Source organism: Carassius gibelio, chromosome B3 (genome assembly GCF_023724105.1).
Source record: "Carassius gibelio isolate Cgi1373 ecotype wild population from Czech Republic chromosome B3, carGib1.2-hapl.c, whole genome shotgun sequence".
Lineage (NCBI taxonomy): Eukaryota > Metazoa > Chordata > Actinopteri > Cypriniformes > Cyprinidae > Carassius > Carassius gibelio.
Genome location: NC_068398.1, coordinates 35,748,627 through 35,772,561, shown reverse-complemented (window position 1 = coordinate 35,772,561; position 23,935 = coordinate 35,748,627). Strand labels below are relative to the sequence as shown.

Genomic DNA, 23,935 nt, shown 5'->3' with positions numbered 1-23,935 from the left:
TGATGCCGAACGACCACTGAATATGACGTCAGCATCAAACATACGTTGAGACGGAGACGAAAGATCTTTGATTATCTGCCCAGATATGCTAAAGCCCATATTTAAACGAACTAACGCGAACGCAGATAGAATTTCAATCAGAATAGGACACCTGATAGTCTGAAAAAATGATACCTAATTTGGAAAAAAATAATACCTCTGAGACCACATTTAACACTTTTAATGGCCTTAATTTGACTATTTTGATTTATCACTTTTTAATACTTTTTAAAACCCCGCGGACACCCTGGAGCATGCGCGTAATTTGCAGGGGGGTTAGGGGGGTCATGACCCCCCCAAAAATCAGATCCAACTAATATAACCCCCTCAATATCATCAAACCATTCAGATTAAAATAATATGAAATATTCAGAATAAATACTTTTGTTCGTTTTCTTTATTAATTTCATTTGCCAGCAAGAAAGATAGTATCATATTTTAAATAATCTGTAATGTACCCCCCGCCCCCCGCACCGACTACTTGGTATTACCCAACCTGCTTTCTCTACCAAGTTTGTTCACTATTTTGCGCAGTCCCTGGGATGAATGGGTGGAAAAAGCTGACGGAAAGATGAAAAGGACACTGAAAGGCAGCCAGACAACAATTTTTCATTGTTTGTCGACACCCCAGCAAACACAGAACGTTGTGAGGACGTCGCCAGTTAGTCGTCATTTGGTCAGCGCGACATTACTTTATGGCAACGTTGTGAGGACGTCGTGGTAAAGTTCCATTTTTTAAAATCTTGGCTAACTTCCCAGAAACGTCATGGGCACGTACTCAAAAGACGTCGCTAGTTAGTCCCATTGGGGACATTGTAGCAACGTGGTCAGCTGGTCTTCAGATAACTTTTAATATTATTGCACTAGATGTATTATTATTATTAAGATACCATTTGAACAGCATATTCTTTGGGAAATATACAAAAAAAATTAATCAAGCATGTTAAAATAATTATATATATATATATATATATATATATATATATATATATATATATATATATATATATATATATATATTATGCCATCAGTTTAAGAACAATAAAATAAACAATTTACTTAGCAAATGGTGATAATGTTTGTTAATGAAAGAGAGTACGGGACAAATTAACATTTAAACCTTAAACTAGCAGCGCACGTCACTTTCTGAATGAGGTGCGCGACGTGCGCGTGCCCGTCATTTTGTAACGGTCAACTTCCAGCGGACGGACACGGAGGAAAGGTAAGTCCTATAAATCTACTTTTATTCATAGATTTTAACTGATATAACGTTAAATGCCATCAAAGAGGAGTAGTGTTTTGTATTTTTGTAGGTTTTCTCTTTCAATTTAATAAATAAATGCTCTGTTTGGTTAATTAGCTCAAAAGCAGTCTCAGAGGTGGTCTAAGGTAACGTTAACTGTAAAAATCGAATATAACCTTACCTGTTTTAAATTATTTGAAATGTATCACTATAAACTATACAGTATTAACTTTCTAATAATTAAATTTTTAACCGTAGTAACGTTAATTAGTTTGTTTGAATGCCTGCTGCTCGAGCTTGATGATGCTCATGCTATCCATGCTGTGAACTTGAATATAAACCGATAGAACGTTAAATATAAAGTTTAACGTTAATTAGACCGAGGCTGCCGAAATCATGTTCAGTGTAACGTTATGTGGGATTAATTATTTCCCCTTTTCTCCCTCAAGTGGCAGGCTTGTAAATTCTGTCATCTGTTCATTATTGGTGTTGATGGTGTTTTTCACATGCATGCTTTTTAATGCTAGTTTAATTCTCAAATTGATCTGATACTTTCGTTTCACAAAAAGTAAACACATTTTTCACTTTCTTAGGGCCTGACAACCACCAGTTGAGTCCATGATTCAGTGAGTTCCTTATAAGGAAATATATTTGTTACCACCTAGTAATTTAAATGTATTATTTATTGCTTTAAAATGAACACATATATTTATCATCAGGGGAAGAGACAGTCTGGGCAGCAGCAACAAGACAACTATTACAAGTAGAGATGGGTTTCAAGAACTGGTACTAATTTGGTTCCTGACTTGTTCAGTACTGAAAACATTTACATAAGGTACAGGATCAATAGTGCTGCTATCAGTATTCTTGTAACATTGATTCATTACCCTTTAGACACAACCACATATCCTCCAAATCATCTCTGCGTGGATGGCAGCAAGGATCCAGGATCAAGAGATCATTCATCATGGAGACTGTTCCACAGGAAGCAGTTTCTCCTGGGTGAAAAACTAAACCTGGTTGTTTCAGCATCACTCAGGCAAGACTAAATACTTTTAAATTGATTTCAGTTGGTTATGTGTTTCAGGTCATCCTGACCATTCTGCTGTTCTGGATGTAAGGCCGTGCTGCAACTACATTTCTCGTGGTTGAAAGATTTGTGGAGCGGTATCCAGACATATAACGCCCCATCACACGGGGCGTCAACGCCTCTCGTTTACTTTTAAATGAAGTGACGTCAAGGATGGTGAAATTAATTCTAGAAATTCATTCTAAATAGAAGTTGAAGACTTCTCAAGCGCCAATGCAGCCGTCCTCCAGTCAGAACATCCTATGCAAATACCCTAGCGCAGACGCAAGCCAATCGAGTGCATGCAATACCAGAAAACTAATGTGATTGGCTGTCACTATGAGAAGAGACAGTAATTCTGATCCGATATCAGTGTCGTTTTTTGCAAAAAAAAATTTAAATCAATGTAGAATTTTCTATACTTCTGTGTAGGGATGTCAATTTTCAATCATTTCCATGATCGATCGTTGTTTAAATTAATGAACAAATAATCGATTAATCGTTAACCTTATATATAATATAATATATATATATATATAAAACTGTAAATATATATATTTTACAGTAAAGACCAAAAGTTTGGACACACCTTCTCATTCAAAGAGTTTTCTTTATTTTCATGACTATGAAAATTGTAGAGTCACACTGAAGGCATCAAGGGCTATTTGGCCAAGAAGGAGAGTGATGATGACCTGGCCTCCACAGTCACCGGACCTGAACCCAATCCAGATGGTTTAGGGGTGAGCTGGACCGCAGACAGAAGGACAAAGGGCCAACAAGTGCTAAGCATCTCTCGGGGAACTCCTTCAAGACTGTTGGAAGACCATTTCAGGTGACTACCTCTTGAAGCTCATCAAGAGAAAGCCAAGAGTGTGCAAAGCAGTAATCAAAGCAAAAGAAGAACCTACAATATGACATATTTTCAGTTGTTTCACACTTTTTTTGTTATGTATATAATTCCATATATAATTCCACATGTGTTAATTCATAGTTGTGATGCCTTCAGTGTGAATCTACAATTTTCATAGTCATGAAAATAAAGAAAACTCTTTAAATGAGAAGGTGTGTCCAAACCTTTGGTCTCAAACTGATATATATATATATATATATATATATATATATATATATATTAGACGTTTCATCGGATGCACGCGCCTGGACCTAAGTTAACTTCCAGTCTGTGTTGTGTATATCGGTCTGGCTGCAGTGCCTTCTACAAACACAGTTAAAGTTAAGGTGATGAATAGACTGAAGTTGGGCTCAGGTGGTAGTGCTGCGGGATATGTTTCCCATACATTTATTTATTTTATGAGACTCGCCACAATTTTAAAACTGATCGATTTTCAAAAAGGCTACGTTAAATAAACATGAGTAACGTTACGTACTGCACGTTTAATAATTCCTAACATTTATATGTTTAAATATCAAAACGAGGCACAGGTGTTTTTATATCGCTGTATTTCTGAAGGAAGACTTGCATGTTATATGCCTGATAAAGCAGCGTGTGAGCGTAGCTCTGCTTTGTTTACAGCTGTTACTGGGGAAACCTCAACTTTATGTCTATGCTTTAAAACATCTCCTGCTGGCAAAGAATGAATTTGCATTTTCATCAAGTCCGCCTGATCCACGCAGCAAACATTTTTTGCTTGTTATCAAAAAATATCTACTCTAGAGGGACTTGGCTGTTGTTATTGATTCTATTTGGAAGTCTACCGGTTAGGTTAGGTCCACAAAAGCGCGCATGCGCAGTAACGTTTGTTTATGTTGTTGCCGTTGAAACCGTCTATATATATATATGTATGTGTGTGTGTGTGTGTGTGTGTGTATAATGTAAGTGTGTGTAAAATACATTTCTTTTAAATTCATAGCACAGTAATGAAGGCAGCAACATGTGGTAGATGGGACAGAACAAGAATCTTTCATTGTGCTAATGTATTATAATACGAAAGGGTATGGCTCCTATACAGCGTGCATCGCGTAAACACAACCAGTGCGCAGAATGATGCACTTGAAGCAACACAGAGTCACAGCGTGTAGCATTACTCACAGAAATGTTCAAAACACCAAAGGAAGAGATATTGTTGTGTATTATATGTGTGCAATATTTTGAGCCTTTTCTTTTAACAGTTTTAAATATCAGTTATTGTGCGCTCTTGAAGAGAGTTTCATTGTTTTGACTGTAGTAACTATGATAGGATGATACGCTAATCTGCCAATTCAATACTATCCCGATACTTGTGTGCCGATTCAATATATATTTATAATTATATATATATATATATATATAATTTAGCATTGTGATTATAGTTATATAACTATTGTAATTCGTGACTTATCCAAATTGTCTGTAAAATGATGTTTGTTTCTGTAGATTTGAGGGAAAGATTAAAAACAAGGAGGTCTGGGAATGACTGAAGGGATCTGACAGCAGTGAGGGAAGGAAGTTATCACCAGAATGTAAGTTCTTTGAGAATGTGTGCATTATTACAAGTTGAGTTTTCATTTAAATGTGGCAATGTACACAGCTGGTCAAAAGTTTTAAATATATTTTAAAAGTTTAATTTATTTCTATAATGCACAGCTATATTTTCAGCATTAATTACTCCAGTCTTCAGTGTCACATGATCTTCAGAAATCATTCTAATATGATGATTTACTGCTCAATACATTTTTCTGATTATTATCAGTGTTGGAAACAGTTGTGCTGCCCAAACATTTTGTCTACACTACAGTTATATTTATTTATTATTTATTTTATTTATTTATTTTATTTTGGGGGGGGGGGGTGGCTAATAGCAGGAATGCATAAAATTGAAAACCAGTGGTAGAGAAGACTTTTGTAATTTTACAAAAGATTACCTTTTTTTCAATGTTTTGAACTTTGTGTTTTATAAAATAATAATGAAGAAAAAATTCAACTTTCCAGAAATGCTAAGTTTTCTTCCCCATCATTTCTAATATGCGGTGCGTTTCCCTAAAACCAACTTTGGTCACAAGTTCCTTCTTTACCAATAGAGTTCAGTGGAACTAACAACCGTAGTAAGCTAACTGCAGATGTGATTTACATCATGTATGTCATGAGCAGATGTACACTTTGATCATAGCGCCAATAATGCGATTAGGTGCATGTAAATGCACTGATTTGTGATAATCAGCAATGTTTCCTGATCAGCAAATCAGTATATGAAAAAGATCATGTGACACTGAAGACTGGAGTAAAGTTACTGAAAAATTCAGCTTTGCCTCATAATTATTTCAATAAATATGTTTAAGTATATTCAAAAAAAGAGTATGAAAACTGTTACTTCTTTCTTTCTGTTTTCTTTTTTTTTTTTTTTTTTTTTACATTTTTTTTTTTTTAATCAAATTAATCTAGCCTTGGTGAGTAGAAGAGACTTCTCTTGAAAACCATAAAGAAAAGATTCCAGGATGAAGAGGAGGAGGAAGAACACGTTTAACAATTTTCTATAAGCTTGCCATTAGTTATAATAAAAACAATGAACATGACTACAATAATATGCTAAATGTTATTAAAAGATTCCAGTTTGCAAGAAGTCTGAGTGTCTGACTCTACACTAGAGGAACTCTTTTCTGAAGAAGATCAGGTGCTGAGAAGAAGCCTTGTTCTACAGCAAAACACTGCATCAAACCTCCTGTCCTTCCCTCAGAAGAGCCTGTCTTCTGCTGCTGGGGTAAGAAACACCCTCTTCCTCTTCTCTATCAGCTGTCCAGCACCTAACTCTGCCTCCTCAGCACTGTCTGAAAGAGTCTTCTCCACAGTCAGTAATCACAGATCACAGATTCTTCTGAGAAAGTCGATATGCTCATTTTCTTAAAAAAATTTGTTTTTTCGGGTGGGACAAATAATACAGGAGAGATGCTAGAAATCTCTATATTGTTCATTTTTCATATCTTTACGCTTTATGAATGTTTTTCTTCTGAGAAGCTCAAAAATTATGGTTCTTTGGTAATTGCTTTATTGTTTAGGTTTATCCTCTGATAGTGAGCACAGAGCCCTGATCATGGCATGCAAGAAAAAGAAAGAAATCATGTCCATGATTTACTAATTCATTCCCTCTATGTACTAAAACGTGCACGATTACTTTTACATTTCATTGATTTGCTAAATCGTATGCACAATTTACTAATTCGTTCTCTTGATGTATAAATAGTGTACACGTTTTAGCAAATCGAGGGAATGAAATATAAAATCGTGCGCATGAATTAGCCTTAAATTTTTTCCTGCATGTCGTGTAAATAAAGCACATCACCACCAGACATTTATACCAGGAGCCTCATATACGACGCTCACAGTTTTACTTTGTGCAGTATCTCTGTGCAGTATCTGCTGAATTGTTTCATATCTATTTATCATGTATTTTTCGTTGCACTAAATTATGTTGTATCAATAAGTTTACTGATAATTATTTTTAATTTTCACTAATAACGTCATTAACCATCTCCCCATCTTTAAGACAAAAATTCTCTATTGTTTATATTGTGTAATCTATGAATTGATGTGTTTAGTTTTCTGTGCTCATAACTTAGTAACATTTTGCATGGTTAAAGAACAGGTGCGATGTTCAAAATGTTTTTATACAAAGTAGTGCTGAATAAATATTGATTTGTGAATGAATGCAGTGTGTTTTTGTCTATTTTATATTAGAATGTAATGTTTTTGTATTTGTTTGCATTGCATGTATGTAATTAATGTATTAACTATGAATCCCCTATAATTAGATTACAATTAGATTTCATAAGGTTTATTTTTTGCACCAGAGATGGATTGAGTTTATTAGTTCTTTATGTATTTCAAGGTAATGGTGAGGTGAAAATATGAATTACCAATATGATCCTGTAATGTCACGTCCTCATAACGTGCCAGTTTGGTCGTCAGGACATACTCATCACGTTCCAGTGACGTTCCAGTATAACGTCGCCACGACGGATATGGGAATCACAAAGTTACGTCACTGGAACGTTATGTGGTACGTCGCTGAGACCAATATGGTATTTTATAGGAACGTCCTCATAACGTGTCAGTTTGGTCGCTGGGACATACTCATCACGTTCCAGCGACGTTCCAGTATAACGTCGCCACGACGGATATGGGAATCACAAAGTTACGTCACTGGAACGTTATATGGTACGTCGCTGCGACCAATATGGTACTTTATAGTAACGTTCTCATAACGTGCCAGTTCGGTCGCTGGGACGTACTCCTCACGTTCCAGCGACGTTCCAGTATAACGTCGCCACGACGGATATGGGAATCACAAAGTTACGTCACTGGAACGTTATATGGTACGTCGCTGCGACCAATATGGTACTTTATAGTAACGTTCTCATAACGTGCCAGTTCGGTCGCTGGGACGTACTCCTCACGTTCCAGCGACGTTCCACTATAACGTCGCCACGACGGATATGGGAATCACAAAGTTACGTCGCTGGAACGTTATTTGGGACGTCGCTGCAACGAATATGGTCTGGTCCAGTTACGTCGACACAACGTAACTGTGTTAGCTGGGACCAGCCAAAAAAAGAAAAAAAAAAAGAAAAGAAAATCCTGACCAAACGGAGGTACCCCGCAAAATTGGCTGTTAAGTTAGCTGAGCGTTTCTCAAAGTGTGGGGAGTAGATACATGACAAACATGTTTTGTGCCCATCTTTTTAATTACTTTATTTATTGACCATACACTCAAAACAAAACAAAGACACATTTAAATGTAAGCCTTACTTAACCTTTTCACACGTAAGTTTAAAAGTTTTTCAAGGCGACCGTTATTGATCTTAGTATCGCTTTATGGTTCCCATGGAGACGCGTCATTCATTGCTTGTCAGCGCTGATGACTGATGATCTGCTATTATTTCCTTTTTTATTCTAATTTCACAAATTTGTTAGCTATAGCAGGATATATCTGATATTCCGATTGTCAAATATGTGCAAGTGGATGTGTTTTGTTGTTCAAATACCTTTATAATGATCGCGTTAATTGTGTTGTATGCGCAACGTATTTTAGGTATCTATCTTATTAAAATACCTAAAAAATTACGTAACGTTAAATTATTATTAGGAATTTACCACCTCCGGTTCAATTTGAGATGATTATAATATATTATAATTATTATATTATATATATATATATATATATATATATATATATAATTTTTTTTTTTTTGCATGGAGTTTGCAAAGTGACAAAATGAATCAAAGCACAACTAAGGTTAACGTCAGTCCACACTTGTATTTTCTCAGTTTCTGAATTTGATGTTATCAGAGGCTAAATGCAAACACAATTATTATTATTTTTTTAATCTACTTTTGAGTCTTATTTCATGCAAAGTGATAATATAATTGCACTTTCATTTTCTCTATTTGAAAGTTTTTAATGCGGTTATTTTTGTTTTTGTTATTATGCTGTTTTGTTGACTGGAGTTGGCTGGCTAGATGTTGGTTTGCCAGTGTCCTGTGAGGTAAAGCCAGAGGGTGCCAGGGACTGTGTAGAACCAATGTCACTGAATTATAACTTATGTTGCTTTTTGCTCCAATACAGTCACCCGTTTTTTTTTCGGGGGGGGGGGGGGGGGGGGGGGCATAATTAAATTATGCAAATTAGCATGTTACCTTTTACACAAGAAAATTATTCAATAAATTAATTAATTAATAAATATGCCGCAAGTTTAACCCCCCCAATGGTAGACCCAAAGTTACGCCCTTGCCCTGGAGTCACGAGCCTGGCCAATCAATACGGCTGGTGCTGCTGGAAAATGTTCCGCTCTCACACCGAAAGCAGTGCACAGGAGGGAGCTGCTTCAGTGATCATCATCACACATCAATAAGTTCTCTCTGAAATCTCTCGAAGGTAAGAATGCAGTAAACGTTCCTGAAGTTGCAATAAATCACTACACTGAAGTTGCAAAACACCTAAATATAATAGATTTATGATGACAAGCCCCATTCAGTTATTATACTGTGAATTCCCGGTCAATGTCCGTCATTGCAGTGATATGCTTTAACGGATCATCACATCAGTGCGGAGATAGTGAAACTAAAACCTACTTCTCACACCATTCGGCCAACTTAACGTTATATTGTGAATAGATTATCAACACGAATGAATTCACTCATGTCTGCCGCGTTTTTTTTTTTTTGTGTTGTTCACATAGCTTCACTGAACAGCGTCCGTTCCGTTAGGGCTCTTAGTCAAAAAAATTAAGCATATTTGGAGAAATATTGCTTTATTCTAACATGATTGCAAAATAATTTATCATACATATTCAGATTTACCATTATGCAATTTTGAAGAGCTGAAAGGGCATCAAGCGCGAGCTCTGACGCCCTGATGCGACGCGAGCTCCCTATTAAGTTATCTCCGCGGCCGCGCTCTCTCATTTGACTAATAACGCTAATAACATAAATTGTCAGTAATCTCACATTGCACGTTTCTGGATGACGCTGTCCTGTATACTTCCTAGTTTGTATCGCCGTGATAAACAGTCAAACAAACATTTAACACATAAAAAAAATGACATTGCGATATTTTATTTTTCTGCAATATATTGCAATATTTTTTCTTACAAACAAAAATGGGGTGAGCACACTTACATTCTCATTTTAAATGATTTAAACATCGACACCATTGTGTAAATTGATTAATATGCGCGAGGGAGAGAGAACAAAAAAGCGCTCGTGTTGTTTGAAGACGGATCGCTGTCTCTATGTATCTATGTATCTATGTATCTGTCTCTATGTATCTCTCACGCGCGCTCTTTATCTGTCTCTCTCGCGCGCTCTCTCTGTCTCTCTCGTGCACTCTCTCTGCCTCTCTCGTGCACGCTCTCTATGCCTCTCTCACGCTCTCTCTGTCTCGCGCTCTCTCTCTCTCTCTGCCCTGTTAAACTTGCATGTGTTTTTCAGTCCTGTGATAAACTTTCAATCTATGATGGTTAAGCTGTGCAACTAATCCGCGAATCACATTCGGATTAACTAAAAAAGCACACACATACACATGTATATATATATATATATATACGCGTGTGTGTGTACTGTGTATGTGTATGTTTTTTTAGTTAATCCATTGATTTGCATTAGACTATTAATTGAGTAGTCACCTCTATTATTTTAGGTTATGTTTTAGTCATCAGAAAATAATTATGAGAGGTTAACCTATTGCACATTTCTAACATGTAAATTATTGATGCCAATACTTCCCTTTCCCTAAACTGTTTAGCTGTAGTAAAATATCCATAGGCTTTATCATGAAACATACTGTGGTCCCACTTTTATTAATATTAATGTTGTTATCATGAAACATACTGTGGTCCCACTTTTATTAATATTAATGTTGTTATTATGAACAGTTCTCAGAATTAAAGATGTGTTAAAATAATTTAAAGAGTCTTTGTCAGAGGCCTTTTTATTCTTAATTTTGACATAAATGTTAATTTTTACACTAGACACATATCGGTTCAAAATATCGGTTATCAGTCTCCTTGATCTGTAATAATCGGTATCGGCCCTGAAAAATGCATATCGGTCGATCCCTACCTCTGACACCCTGTGACATGACATTTATCTGAATTTACATAATCTCATCGATGTAACAGTAAATCTGTTCACCTCACAGATGAAGACTAAGCTGTGATGCAAGCACAACTATTTCACAAATGCTTATGAGTCAATAAAATCAAAACACTTTAAAATTATTTAAGGATTTGGTAACACTAAAATTATTTTTTGATTTGTTAACATCATTAAATGCATTGGTAACACTTCATAAAAGCTGCACTCATCTAAGCATTAGTAAATAGTCAGTTCATGCTTTATATAGCCTCCCAAAATTAAGTCATTATTTAGCATTTTATAAATACAGCTATATTTAAATTGTTCATGGTTTATATGCACAGTTATTTTGAGGAGATTAAAGGCTATATATATTAGGGGTGTAACGGTACCTGTATTCGTACCGGACCGTTTTGTTACAGGGCTTTCAGTGCGGTGCACGTGTGTACCAAATGACGGAATGCAATATTTTGTGCGCGGAAAATAAGTACATTTTCGTGTTTCCAAATGAACATATTAAGTGGCAGAAGTCTCCACGTTCAGCTCAAATCCCGCCCTGCAGCTGATTCTAAGGCCAGCGACACACTAGATGCGTGGCGCAAGCATCTCAGCTGCGTGGCGTGTCCGTTTTTAATTCGGCTTCCATGTTAACAGGTTAGAGCTTGCAGGCTGCCTGCGTTGAGACGCGTTTCTCAGGCGCGGCTCGAGCAGCGCGGAAAACGCGTGCATGCTAGAAATAGAACCGACGCCTATTTTTCACGTGACATGCAAGCACGTAGGAAGCGTTTCCAGGCAAAATAGAATAGGAAAATATGTTTATATATCATTTTGTACACAAATACATATTAATTAATGACACATTGATGTTTGAAAGTCTATAGGTTGACATAAATTGAGATATAAATGTAATTTAAAAAATAAAAATAAATTAATAATTATCGCTCTTCAAATATTGCACCTGTCAAACAGTCTATTTTGCCGTCAATGTTGACGGTGTCCTTTATCGGTAGGTTTTATATTTATGCTCAACATGAAGTATTAGATATTGTTGTCATGAAGACAAGAGCCTGGTCTGTCAGGAGTCTCCCTGTCACCTACAGCAGCAGGTGAAGCAGGCCTACAAGCTGGGATTGGTAATGCTGCACTGTAATCATAGTTATTTAGGGCCCGAGCACCGAGGTGCGAGGACCCTCTTGTATCTGCTTTGTTTATTATTATTATTATTATTATTCTTTTCCCGAATGCCACAGAGACCTGGACCATACCTCCACGCACATATGGACATTGTGAATTATCTTGTTTTTGGTGTAAGTTACTACACGATTCAGGAGTTTAAAAGCCACAAGTCTTTGGAAAGTTACTAGTCTTTCTGCTGTGGCTGGGTCCATCTACAAGCCTCCAGGTGATGGAAACAGTGTTGTAATGGAGTCTATAAACGCCTCAGATGTAAAGTTATTCGCTGTCAAAGTGACACAAAAATGAATGGGAGTCAATGGAATGCTAACAGCAGGTGGGGGTCCGCTAGCCAATGGCGGCACCTAGTGGCGCTTCAATAAAATATGAAACCCTGCCCCCCTGCTCAGACCCCTCCCAAATCAACATGTGACTCCTCACTCTCAATAGAGATCTTGTAAAAAGGTTCTACATTGTTAATAAAAAGGGCTTTGATATTTGTAAATAGATAATATTGTGATACCTTTGATATTTCAAATTGGTATTGATGATGTTTACATGTAAAATAAATTGCAATCGCTTTCTTTTACCATCTAGCCTGACAGTGATCGTTTTTTCATGAATAAATAGGAGAATAAGAAAAAAAAAATCACAAACCATCTTCAATTTAACATTTATTGTCAATATTGGGCTTGCGGTTCATGGAGGGTTGTATCGGGATGCTGGATAGAGGGTTGCATCGGGTCTGGGCTCCCGCGGGCCCCATGCAAATCTCGCGAGAGCGGCCAGTTTGGCCGGTTTTACCTTTGGGCAGTCAGAATATTTCGCAGGAGACCCGTGGGGAATGAGGGTGTGTAGTAGAACTGGAGTGCAAAATGCATTTTATTTTGAGTATTCCCGCCAGAGCATGTGAGCGGAGTCGTAATATTTCCTTAAGAGCGATGAGCGCCTTTGTGAAGATTCAGCTCCTCATGCTCAACCCAGTCCAAAATCTAAGCGTTCTTTATGTGCATTTCATCTTGTGTGTGGTTTACACATGCTTTATAATCTATTTGTATTTTGTAAAGACGCACATTTCAGCTCATGTGTTTGTGTGCATTTGTGTTTTAATGAGCCTGTTTTGAATATGCTATTACACAACAACGGCAGCTATTTTCACGGAAATTAAGTGAACGAAAATCAAACAAACTTCTTCAGTTTTTGCTCTTTAGGTATGCTATGTTTGCAAAGGTTAGATTATTATATTGAATACATTTTAATGATTCTAATACAGTTAATAAAATTATTAAGAAATTAAGAATTTCGTTTTGAAAAATTGCCATTTATCAGCATGCATTATTTTAGACAAAGATCCAAGAATTTCAACATAAAATGTATCTAGTAGGCCTAATTGTTTGTGTTTTATATATATATATATATATATATATATATATATATATATATACACACACACCCAGGAAAAATCATATAATTAAAGATGAATGAAGAATAAACACCAACCTCCTTGTTCCTCGTGTTTTATTCTCAAGGATTCTTTTTCCTCGTGTTTTATTTTGCAGGTTTCTGGTTCCTCGTGTTTTATTCTCCAGGTTCCTGGATCTTCGTGTTTTATTCTCAGCATTTCTGGTTCCTCGTGTTTTATTCTCAAGGATTCTTTTTCCTCGTGTTTTATTTTGCAGGTTTCTGGTTCCTCGTGTTTTATTCTCCAGGTTCCTGGATCTTCGTGTTTTATTCTCAGCATTTCTGGTTCCTCGTGTTTTATTGTGCTGGTGTCTGGTTCACTCGTGTTCTCTTCTCTCTCTTCTTTCACAAACTGCATCTTCATGGCAGCAGATCTCAGTTCAGATGATAAACTCCTCCAGATATTCTTGCTCGCTTCAAAACTCAGTCACGATTGTTAGGATGAGAATATTACAGGTATTTTACTGAACTGATTCAAAAACTATTTTTTTCTCTTAGAAACGTGTCTAACCGTTTGTATTAAGGCAGCACACCGACATAACAACAACAGAGAGCGCGGCGAAACTGAACTTCTTCCTCTGAGGTTAAATGGTGTTTGTCAAACAAACGTACATGTTTAGCGCCTCCCGCTGGACTGGAGCGAAGCGACGAGAGTAGTGATGTGTCCTTCTGACAATTGTGTATGACTCGGGAAGAACGAGTCGTCTCGGGGAGTGATTCGTTCCGTCGCGCATGAGGTTAAAGGGACTATTTTTTTGTACAGACATAATAACAACAAAACTGTGTGCACTTTGTTGTGGAAATTCCAATTCAATAACAATTTGTAGAGACTTAGAATGAAAAACCAAACAGAGTTCTGTCTTTGTATTGCTTTAATTATCTGCAGAGAATGATCTGGTTTAAATGCAATCAATGCCAAATTAACAAAACTAAACATTTCCATAACAACTTATAAAATGAAGATAACAAACTAGGTGTGCTGTCTCTGCAGGCTTTGTCTGCACTGATTTTCATTTACAAACACGTCATTAAAATTAACTGTAACTCAAAGAATACTCAACGACGAGACATGTTAGAGATATCTATAGAAAGCCTGACATGTCTACTTTTAACTAAACAAGTGCTGCCGAAAAATATGGAATGATATTCCGGACATTATTCAAAAGGGATTGCAAATTGTATTTGCAATTGCGTTTTCAATTTGTGGACGCATAAAATGTGACATTACCATTTGCATTTTCATTTAAGCGAACGCACAGTGTCTGCCACATTTAAAATGGAAATGCAAATTCCGTTTGAAATTGTGTTTCCCATATCTTACGAGCTGAGCCTGTCATTTTTAAATAGCAATATTAATTACCACATTTGCTTTTTCACTCTCTCTGCAATGCGCATGTAAACTGCCAAAACTCAAATAGATTTGCAATTCCTTTTGCATTTGAATTTCCGACATCTACACAGAAACATGTCAATCAAGTGACAGGGGTGGGGCCATTTTATTGGGTGTGTTTGCATTGGGAAGTTACGTCACTCACAGTTGACGGTACTAAACAATTATCAATAGACGATTTTGCGGAATGTTTTGAAAAAATGAAAGTAATTGATGAAATTGTGCAAGACATTTTGACACTCAAGCAGCAAGTTAATGACAGTTCATATGGTACAGATTTCCTTTTACTCATAAGCCATTTGGTTTTGGACAGGTTAAATGAGTTTGTGGCCTTGACGTACAGCATCATCAGTAATGATGTCAATCTAATGCCGCGTTTCCACCGAAATTACCCGGAACAATTGTACCAGGAACTTTTTTTCCCCAGGAACTGAGGCTTGCTCATTGCATGATTCTGATATTCATGTAAAGATTACAAGTTATTGGTATGATCACCCATTGCGGCTGAAGTAGGATAAACAAAAAAATAAAAATAAAGTAAGTCTGTGTTGGTGCAGGTTTCGAACACGCGCTAAAAAAAAGGCGCGCCGCAAGACAACAGTCACGAACCACCAAGCTACCGATTTACATTGAAGCAACTCCGGATCTCTGGATTCAAGAGAGGACTCTCTGTGTCACATTGTGCAGCTGCTTAAGTGAAATGTGACCATGTTAATGCGTTTACCTATTATGAAAATAAACCATAGCAGAACGATGACTACATTTTATTGTTCATGATGTTAAAGAATATTTCATGACATCTCAGACAACTGTACATTTGTGGCTACTGTGGTTTCAGAATAAACGCTATCGTTAACTCATATTTACCATAGTAAAAACATGGTACATACCACATTTTACTAGTTAGACTTTTTCCAAAGACTTTTTCCAAACTATAATTCCTGACTAAATGTATAATCAAGTGAAATATTGTGAAGTTTCGATAACAATATACAATACTATACCATTCAAAAGCTTGATGTAAATAATATAAATGTAACAAATAGATCTGTAACAAATGTAAAAACAATGTTGTTCTTTCAATTTATCCCCGCTAAAAAAAAAAATAATAATAATTATTATTATTATTATTATTATTAGAACAATACATGTTTTTTTATAGAAAATAAGGTTGTTAAAAGGATTTCTGAAGGATTGTGTGACTGGAGTAATGATGCAAAATATTCAGTTTGAAAGTCAGCTTTGATTGTTCCTAATAAACTGTTTAATTGCACTCGCCAGTGAATATTATATCATGTTGTAGGATAATTAAATATATTCTAAATAAACTTGTTTTATGGTGTCTCCTTTATCTATACACCTTTTACCTATTTATTTGTTATTCTAAGGTAGGTAATGAAAGTCGACTCTGTACAAAAATACTTACAGTTTGCTCAGCAGACTTCCCTGTGGTCAGTTCTTACTTATGGCTCTTAAATTACTACTCTTGCAGACCATAACTTGTCAATAATAAAATACAAGTTTTATTAAAGTTAACAAAAGTTGCATCAAAGTACAATAGTAAAGTTTCAAAATCAAGGTATAATCAGCTGCGGCGTCGAGGGATACTGTGCTTGTTCAGTATCCATCCGTCGAGTCTCTCTCTCTGTCTTTTATACACAGATGTCGAACGCTGGTTCTTCTGATGTCATCACCTGGAGTGCTGCCAACTCCTCTGCCGAGGCTTTCAGTTGTTTACGGTGCACTGCTTTAGTACTTTTCCTCTTCTTTTTCCTCTTATCTGTCTGTGAAATACACCTTAACTACTATATTGTCCATTTATCATAACAACTATTTCTAATACATAAGTGTTTCTACTCTAAATCAGTCAAATACATTTCATGCAAGTAAGCAGTTTTCTTAATGTTAGTGAAGTTACACAATACATTTTCCATATAGCATTAATCACAGGGCTACATATTTGTACTTAAACAAAAGCATTATTACTACTCAGGTTACAGTATATCTGTTTATAGCAAATTAAGCATTAATCAAGACAGTACAATTGCAAAATCATCATCACCATTAACAAACTACAAACTTAAATTTATATAGATTTATTTTGTCTTCACATTCTTTCTTGTAACTCCTCCCTCACAGTGGCACAACTGACTGAAATGGAGTTAATTGGTATTAACTAAAGTTCGGGGCTGGGGCACGCCCAAACAATCACCTGACTTCCTAGAACCTCCATATATAGAGTCTGGGAACATGACGTCAGCAACGCAATGCATTCTGGGACTTTGGGACATGGACGCTGCTGTATGTATTGTATTGGATTGATAATAGACTGTTTTGTTTGCTCTCTACAGCTAAAAAATAAGTTACAATGGTAAAAGCTTGTTGTGTAATTAAGCGCCATACTCTTACTCATGACCAGCATGGAAAAATAATCTGAATGGAGTGCGATTTTTCAGCTTTCCCGCACCTTGATCTCAGGTCTCCGAGTTAACAAAGTGGCGTCACATGGCTTGGTTAGCAGCAGTAAGAAGGAAAAGAAGGATTGTCCCTTTGGTCTGATACATTCACATATATATATATATATATATATATATATATATATATATAAATACAGAAATGTACATTATATAAACAACTTTTTTGGATGTGATTAATCAATTTTACAGACTTAAGCACTATTCGGACGGGACTAGTTTTCTAAACTACGTTTGAGTTTCGATTCTCACCACCTGACGTCTGTGATTTTCATGTACCAATTCGGACGGGACTAACATCTCCGTGTTTATTACAGAGGTGGGAGGGTCTGATTTGTGCATCTGGGGTCACAGAGATCACGCGCTCTGTATGCGTGCATTGCATTCATTCAGAATGATTGCCTTAGTATTATTACACAATAAATACTAAATGGATAGTATAGCAAAACCATGTTAATGTGTGGTTCCTTTAGTTTAACGTGTTTTCCTTTATTTTATTAAATGTATTTAAAACATTATGTAACTGAGTACATAAATGAACGTGAGTAATCTTACCTAATGCTGATATTACAATAGCCGGTATTAACAGTTTACGCGATCTTGCTCTTGTTTTTTTTATTTGTATTATATTTTTTATTAATATCTATTTGCCGCTAAGCAAATATATCAAACATCCGCGCGGTAGAGCATCTACGGTAATTCACGTTGGCCAAAACACACAAGGAAACGCGTTGTGAAATAAAATATCACCGGCAATCACAGACATTCGCATTCGGACGGGATTAGTTTTCTCAGAGGATCACTGAGTTTGCTGAAAAACGGTAGGTAATTTGCTCTGGAATTATCACAGAGGTTGTGTGAGAAAAACACAGACGTGGCAGATTCGGATGGGATTAAAATCACCAAGTACGTCTGTGAAACGCAGATTTCTCTAACGACCCCCTGTGAAACTAGTGCCGTCCGAATAGGGCTTTAGATTAAATGTTACCTATGCATGAATCACATCTCCTGCATTATCAGTGTTATGCATATTGCATAACACCTGTTACAGTAATAAACGGGAAAATTGATCAATTCTGTATCTTTTTATTTGTGCATCATAACACACTGAGGTTCATTTGTTCAGTTTACAATAACGCATATTAAAAAGTAAAGGGGCAGTGTAACTCGCTCGTTGACGCGGAAAATTTGTAGGTTCTGCACCCATCCATTTGTAAATTGCAGAGAGATTTATCCTTTTTAAACTGATCAGAGGTGTACTCTCTGACACTACAAACAAGGTAAGAAAAGACATTGGGGAAGGTTACGAGCGGCAGCTCTTTAAGATCATCCGACCACTCTTTGTGTTCGTGCAGATTGAGTGCGTTGATTGTCTTGATTTTTTTCTAAATACCGCATCTTTGCTTCCTTGTTGAGTTTTTCTTTATATGTAATCTTACACTTGATCTGTATGTCATGTCACTTTCACTTTCACTTTTACTGATAAGCGTGTCCCCAAAAATAGCCGCGACTACCCAGAATACAATGCGCAGTGACGTAGTTTCCCAAGCTCTATACCGGGCCACGTCACACCGCACTGCTAGTCTCGTTCTCTCGAACCCACCCTTCCCTCCCTTCTCATCCATTTAGTCAACCTTCTCCCTCATTTTATCTTTATAAGGTTGTATGGGGGGGGTCCTCATTGTCTGGCCTAAATATACGCTAGAGATGGTACCCCCACCCTGAGTCTCTCTGAGCCCTCAATTCAAAACGCCCTGATCAACCTGACCTTCATCCCATTCCCTCGACCCCTTCATCCTCTTTCTACTTTTCCCCAGTTCCTTAGTTGTTTGTCGCTTGGTCCTAGCGTGTGAAATGCTCATTATGCAGCGTATTATGCTGGCCTTTGTCTTCTCAGGTGTAAATCACAATGATATTCATGATACCTTCATATGATTTTTACCAACAAAAAGTGTCTTAGAAAATTTAAATCAATATATTGTTTTCTGTAAGTGAGTAAACAAGATGATTTTCACATAATTTACAAAGAAAAATTCTAGGCTACATGCTCCAGTTTTCAAAAGAAACGGGAACCAATGTTCTTTATGTGTTTTATTGCCTTGTTCAAGTGATTTAACATTTGTAGTTTATCACTAACCACGCATAACATTTTTTTTCTCAAAAACACAATCATGTACATACATGCTGCTCACATATTATTATAGCCAAGTTTGTGCTGATTACAGTGAGATTAGACTTTAGCCATTTAGATGTCAGGGCATGACAAAACTTCTCCCGGCCTCAAAAATACCCTTAGACTCCAGAGGGTTAATAATTAATAATAATAATTCATTACTTTAATATAGCGCTTTTCTAGACACTCAAAGCGCTTACATTGTCGGGGTATCTCCTCATCCACCACCAGTGTGCAGCATCCACCTGGATGATGCGACGGCAGCCATATTGCACCAGAACGCCCACCACACACCAGGTTACTGGTGGAGAGGAGACAGAGTGATGAAGCCAATCAGCGGATATGGGGATTGTTAGGAGGCCATGATGGTCGGAGGTCAATGGGCGAATTTAGCCAGAATGCCGAGGTCACACCTCTACTCTTTTCAAAAAACATTCTGGGATTTTTATTGACCACAGAGAGTCCGGACTTCGGTTTAACGTCTCATCCGAAGGACTGTGCTTGTTGACAGAATAGTGTCCCCATCACTATACTGGGGCGCTAGGACCCACACAGACCAAGGGTGAGCACCCCCTGCTGGCCTTACGAGCACCTCTTCCAGCAGCAACCTAGTTTTCCCAGGAGGTCTCCCATCCAGGTACTGACCAGGCTCAGCCCAGCTTAGCTTCAGTGGGAAACCGTTCTTGGGTTCCAGGGTGATATGGCTGCCGGCCTTCCATAATGCTTCAAATCTGTTCTCAAGATGTATAGGGGGTGGGAGAATACCAGTATTTCCAAGCCTTGTCATAGTCGAATATGGGGTAGAGAAAGCTAAAGCAGCAATATGAGAAACTCGTGACAATCTGATGTCTCGTGTTACTTTGGGTCTCGCTCCCTGTTTGTGCCATTGATTATTGTGGCAATCAGTTTCGCATTGTTCCTCTACAGTTGGTGTAAACTGTTGAGATTCAGAAGATTCATGGGATTCACCAGCTGTATGCTGAGGGGGTCCATGACGATGGTGTGTTACGCCTGTTTTGGAAGTCCAGCAAGTAACTTTGTTTCAAGAATCACAATCCTCTGTAGAAGTTTGCAGAAGTTCATGCAACAAGTGGATCCAACAGGAGCCATTTTCTCTCTCTTCTGTTTGAATGTAGGCAGTCGTTATCCCGTCTCAGGAATGTAAGCTGCTGGCAGTGGGAGGCAAAGTCTTCTTTTTGTAGTATTATTCCAGTCTCAAAGAGTTTTTAGTTTTAGTGTTTGTGCCAAAAATCTGTTGTTTAAGCACTGTGCTTATCTGCTGAAGTAAAAATCTTAGAAAAATCTGAGAAAAGTACAGAAACAAGAAGCAGAGCAGTAAGCTATAACGTCCGAACAGTAGTGAAGCACACCATATTCTACAGCATTGTGTTGAAAGCACAGATTTGACAGATTCCCTTTAAGTTTCCTAAAGAAAAGTCTTTCCAAGAAGAAATGCTGTGCTAACTTCCACTTGTTAGCCAAACAAGAGGAGGACATTCTGAATACATTTCTGGCATTTTTTGATGAAACAATCTCCGTTCGTCAGGTCTAGCAAATGTGTGCACGGATGGCATCCCTAGCATTCAAGGAAAGGAGAAGGGGCTTTTTGGGCTCATGAAAAAAGGGGAAGAAATACAAAACTTTATCAGTTTCCACTGCATCATTCATCAGGAGTCATTGGTATCAAAACTACATACCAATGGAAATAATACATTCCATAATGTGATGCAAACAGATTTTCGTGTGACAAACTACTTCATCTCAGAGCGCTCATTGAGAACTGTGACAGGGTATGATGATTTACTGATGCACAGTGAAGTGAGATGGTTGTCCCGTGGAAAAATACTTGAACAGTTTCTGAGCCACCTCCCTGAGATTTGCACTTTCCTTGACAGCAAAGGAAAATGGGAGCCAGAGCTGGAGTACCCATGCTAGACCCATGCTGACTTGTCATCTTTCACTCCAACTATCAATCTGCTCTGCCATACTTAACATTCTTCTGCAGAAAGTGAAATGGTAGAACTGCAGACAAAAGACAATTCCAAATTGGAACTCAAATCAGGTTTTGGTCACTTCTGTACAACATAATAGTTTTCTCCTAAAAATGTTTTGCTGGGTCTCAAGAGGTTAATCATGTTTGCTTTTGGGAACCTTTTTCTTTTTCTTACGTTCGCTTTCTCCAGGGCGATTTGGATTCCTGATTGGCATACTCTGTCAATCATCAGCATGGTCATCACTCTATGATGATAAAAGGTTGCACCTGAAAGAAAAGGTAAGACATGCTCTGGACTGCTCTGAGTGGATCCTGTCCTGTATGGTCTTGGCTAATGTAATGCAGCTCAGTTTCAGGGTCTTGGCAATCTTCTTATAGCCTACATTATGTAGAGCAACAATAATTAAGAGTTAATTTGCAATGAGGTGCCATGTTGGACTTCCAGTGACCAGTATGAGAGAGTGATTTAACACACCTGCTCCCCATTCACACCTTAGACCTTGCAACACTAAAGAGCACTGTTGGGCAAGTTAATCTGAAACTGTAATCAAATGACTAAACCCTGATTAATCCTTTTAAAAGTAATCATGTTACTGTTATGATTACTTTATATCAAAAATTAGTAATTGGTTACATTACTTGTTACGTTACTTTTTTTCTCCATGAAATGTATGAAATCCCAGCATTGGCTACACGTTCCTAATAAATATTTGTTTGGGCTTCTTTCTCATCTGCTCGGCTGTGGTGGTCCTCTGCTCTGCCCTGTTGAGCTTCTGTCCCGTTTGCTCGGCTGTGGTGGTTCTCTACGCCGCCCTGGTGGGCGTCTGTCCCGTCTGCTCGGCTGTGGTGGTCCTCTACGCCGCCCTGGTGGGCTTCTGTCCCGTCTGCTCGGCTGTGGTGGTCCTCTACGCCGCCCTGGTGGGCTTCTGTCCCGTCTGCTCGGCTGTGGTGGTCCTCTACGCCGCCCTGGTGGGCTTCTGTCCCGTCTGCTCGGCTGTGGTGGTCCTCTACGCCGCCCTGGTGGGCTTCTGTCCCGTCTGTTCGGCTGTGGTGGTCCTCTACGCCGCCCTGGTGGGCTTCTGTCCCATCTGCTCGGCTGTGATGGTCCTCTGCTCCTCCCTGGTGGGCTTCTGTCCCGTCTGTTCGGCTGTGGTGGTCCTCTACGCCGCCCTGGTGGGCTTCTGTCCCGTCTGCTCGGCTGTGGTGGTCCTCTACGCCGCCCTGGTGGGCTTCTGTCCCGTTTGCTCGGCTGTGGTGGTTCTCTACGCCGCCCTGGTGGGCGTCTGTCCCGTCTGCTCGGCTGTGGTGGTCCTCTACGCCGCCCTGGTGGGCTTCTGTCCCGTCTGCTCGGCTGTGGTGGTCCTCTACGCCGCCCTGGTGGGCTTCTGTCCCGTCTGCTCGGCTGTGGTGGTCCTCTACGCCGCCCTGGTGGGCTTCTGTCCCGTCTGTTCGGCTGTGGTGGTCCTCTACGCCGCCCTGGTGGGCTTCTGTCCCGTCTGCTCGGCTGTGATGGTCCTCTGCTCCTCCCTGGTGGGCTTCTGTCCCGTCTGTTCGGCTGTGGTGGTCCTCTACGCCGCCCTGGTGGGCTTCTGTCCCGTCTGCTCGGCTGTGGTGGTCCTCTACGCCGCCCTGGTGGGCTTCTGTCCCGTCTGTTCGGCTGTGGTGGTCCTCATCGCCGCCCTGGTGGGCTTCTGTCCCATCTGCTCGGCTGTGGTGGTCCTCTACGCCGCCCTGGTGGGCTCCAGTTCTGCCTGACCGTGCTGCCATGAATGTCAAGAGCGGCTCAACGGTATTTCGTTTCCCACAGCAACAGTTCTCCGTTCAAATACACGCAATAGGCATAACCTTACAAAACACCGGCAAAAGTAATTACCATTAATGTGATGGGGAAATAGTAAGGAGATATTTGAATTATTTACTAATAAACTAGTGTTTTCTGAATCTGTGTCACAAGGATGAAGTTGCCTGTCTCGCCATCTCCTCATTAGACGCACCTTTAAAGAGAAGTGGGTTATGATTATAAGGAAAGAGTTTTTGTTTTCGATTTTTTTTATTTCGTTAAGTAGTCATTTAAAGCTTTCTATAGATATATTTATAATGTCTGTTTAGCATGTTTTCAATGAGTCTCGGTTCATTTTTATACTACTGTTAAAGACAGAAAACGTTTCATTGATATTGTACACACAAATAAAACTAGACCCTTTGCAGTTTTGAATGATGTATTACTCTTACCTTTATGAGCAAAAATGACAGCATATCCACTTAAAAAAAGTGATCACGCTGGCATCTCCATACTCTTTGGGGGGCGTTCTATGTCATGATCCGGTCACTGTATATCACAGTATACCCTGGACTAC

The 23,935-nt window shown here is 38.5% G+C and overlaps 1 protein-coding gene and 1 long non-coding RNA gene across 7 annotated transcripts in view; one reads left to right on the top strand and one right to left on the bottom strand.

Moving 5' to 3' along the window:
• Nucleotides 1-23,935, bottom strand: part of LOC127953394 (zinc finger protein 501-like) — a 485,311-nt gene that overhangs the window by 271,122 nt on the left and 190,254 nt on the right. Inside the window, exon 1 of one of the 3 annotated variants that reach the window (XR_008153157.1) lies at nt 13,588-14,102. The exons of the other annotated variants lie outside the window; for them this stretch is intronic. The gene's annotated coding sequence lies outside the window, so the exon portion shown is untranslated. Of the gene's footprint in view, nt 1-13,587; nt 14,103-23,935 lie in introns of those variants that run through there. 3 annotated transcript variants of the gene reach the window in all.
• Nucleotides 1,076-6,987, top strand: LOC127953472 (uncharacterized). 4 transcript variants are annotated; one of them, XR_008153217.1, is made up of 4 exons: nt 1,076-1,908; nt 2,002-2,117; nt 4,723-4,808; nt 5,728-6,987. It is a non-coding gene; the product is annotated as an uncharacterized LOC127953472 (long non-coding RNA). The 4 variants fall into 4 exon arrangements; XR_008153218.1 differs by lacking the exons at nt 4,723-4,808; nt 5,728-6,987 and adding an exon at nt 2,177-2,318 and having other exon boundaries at nt 1,076-1,261; nt 1,876-1,908; nt 2,002-2,068; XR_008153219.1 differs by lacking the exons at nt 4,723-4,808; nt 5,728-6,987 and adding an exon at nt 2,370-3,356 and having other exon boundaries at nt 2,002-2,284.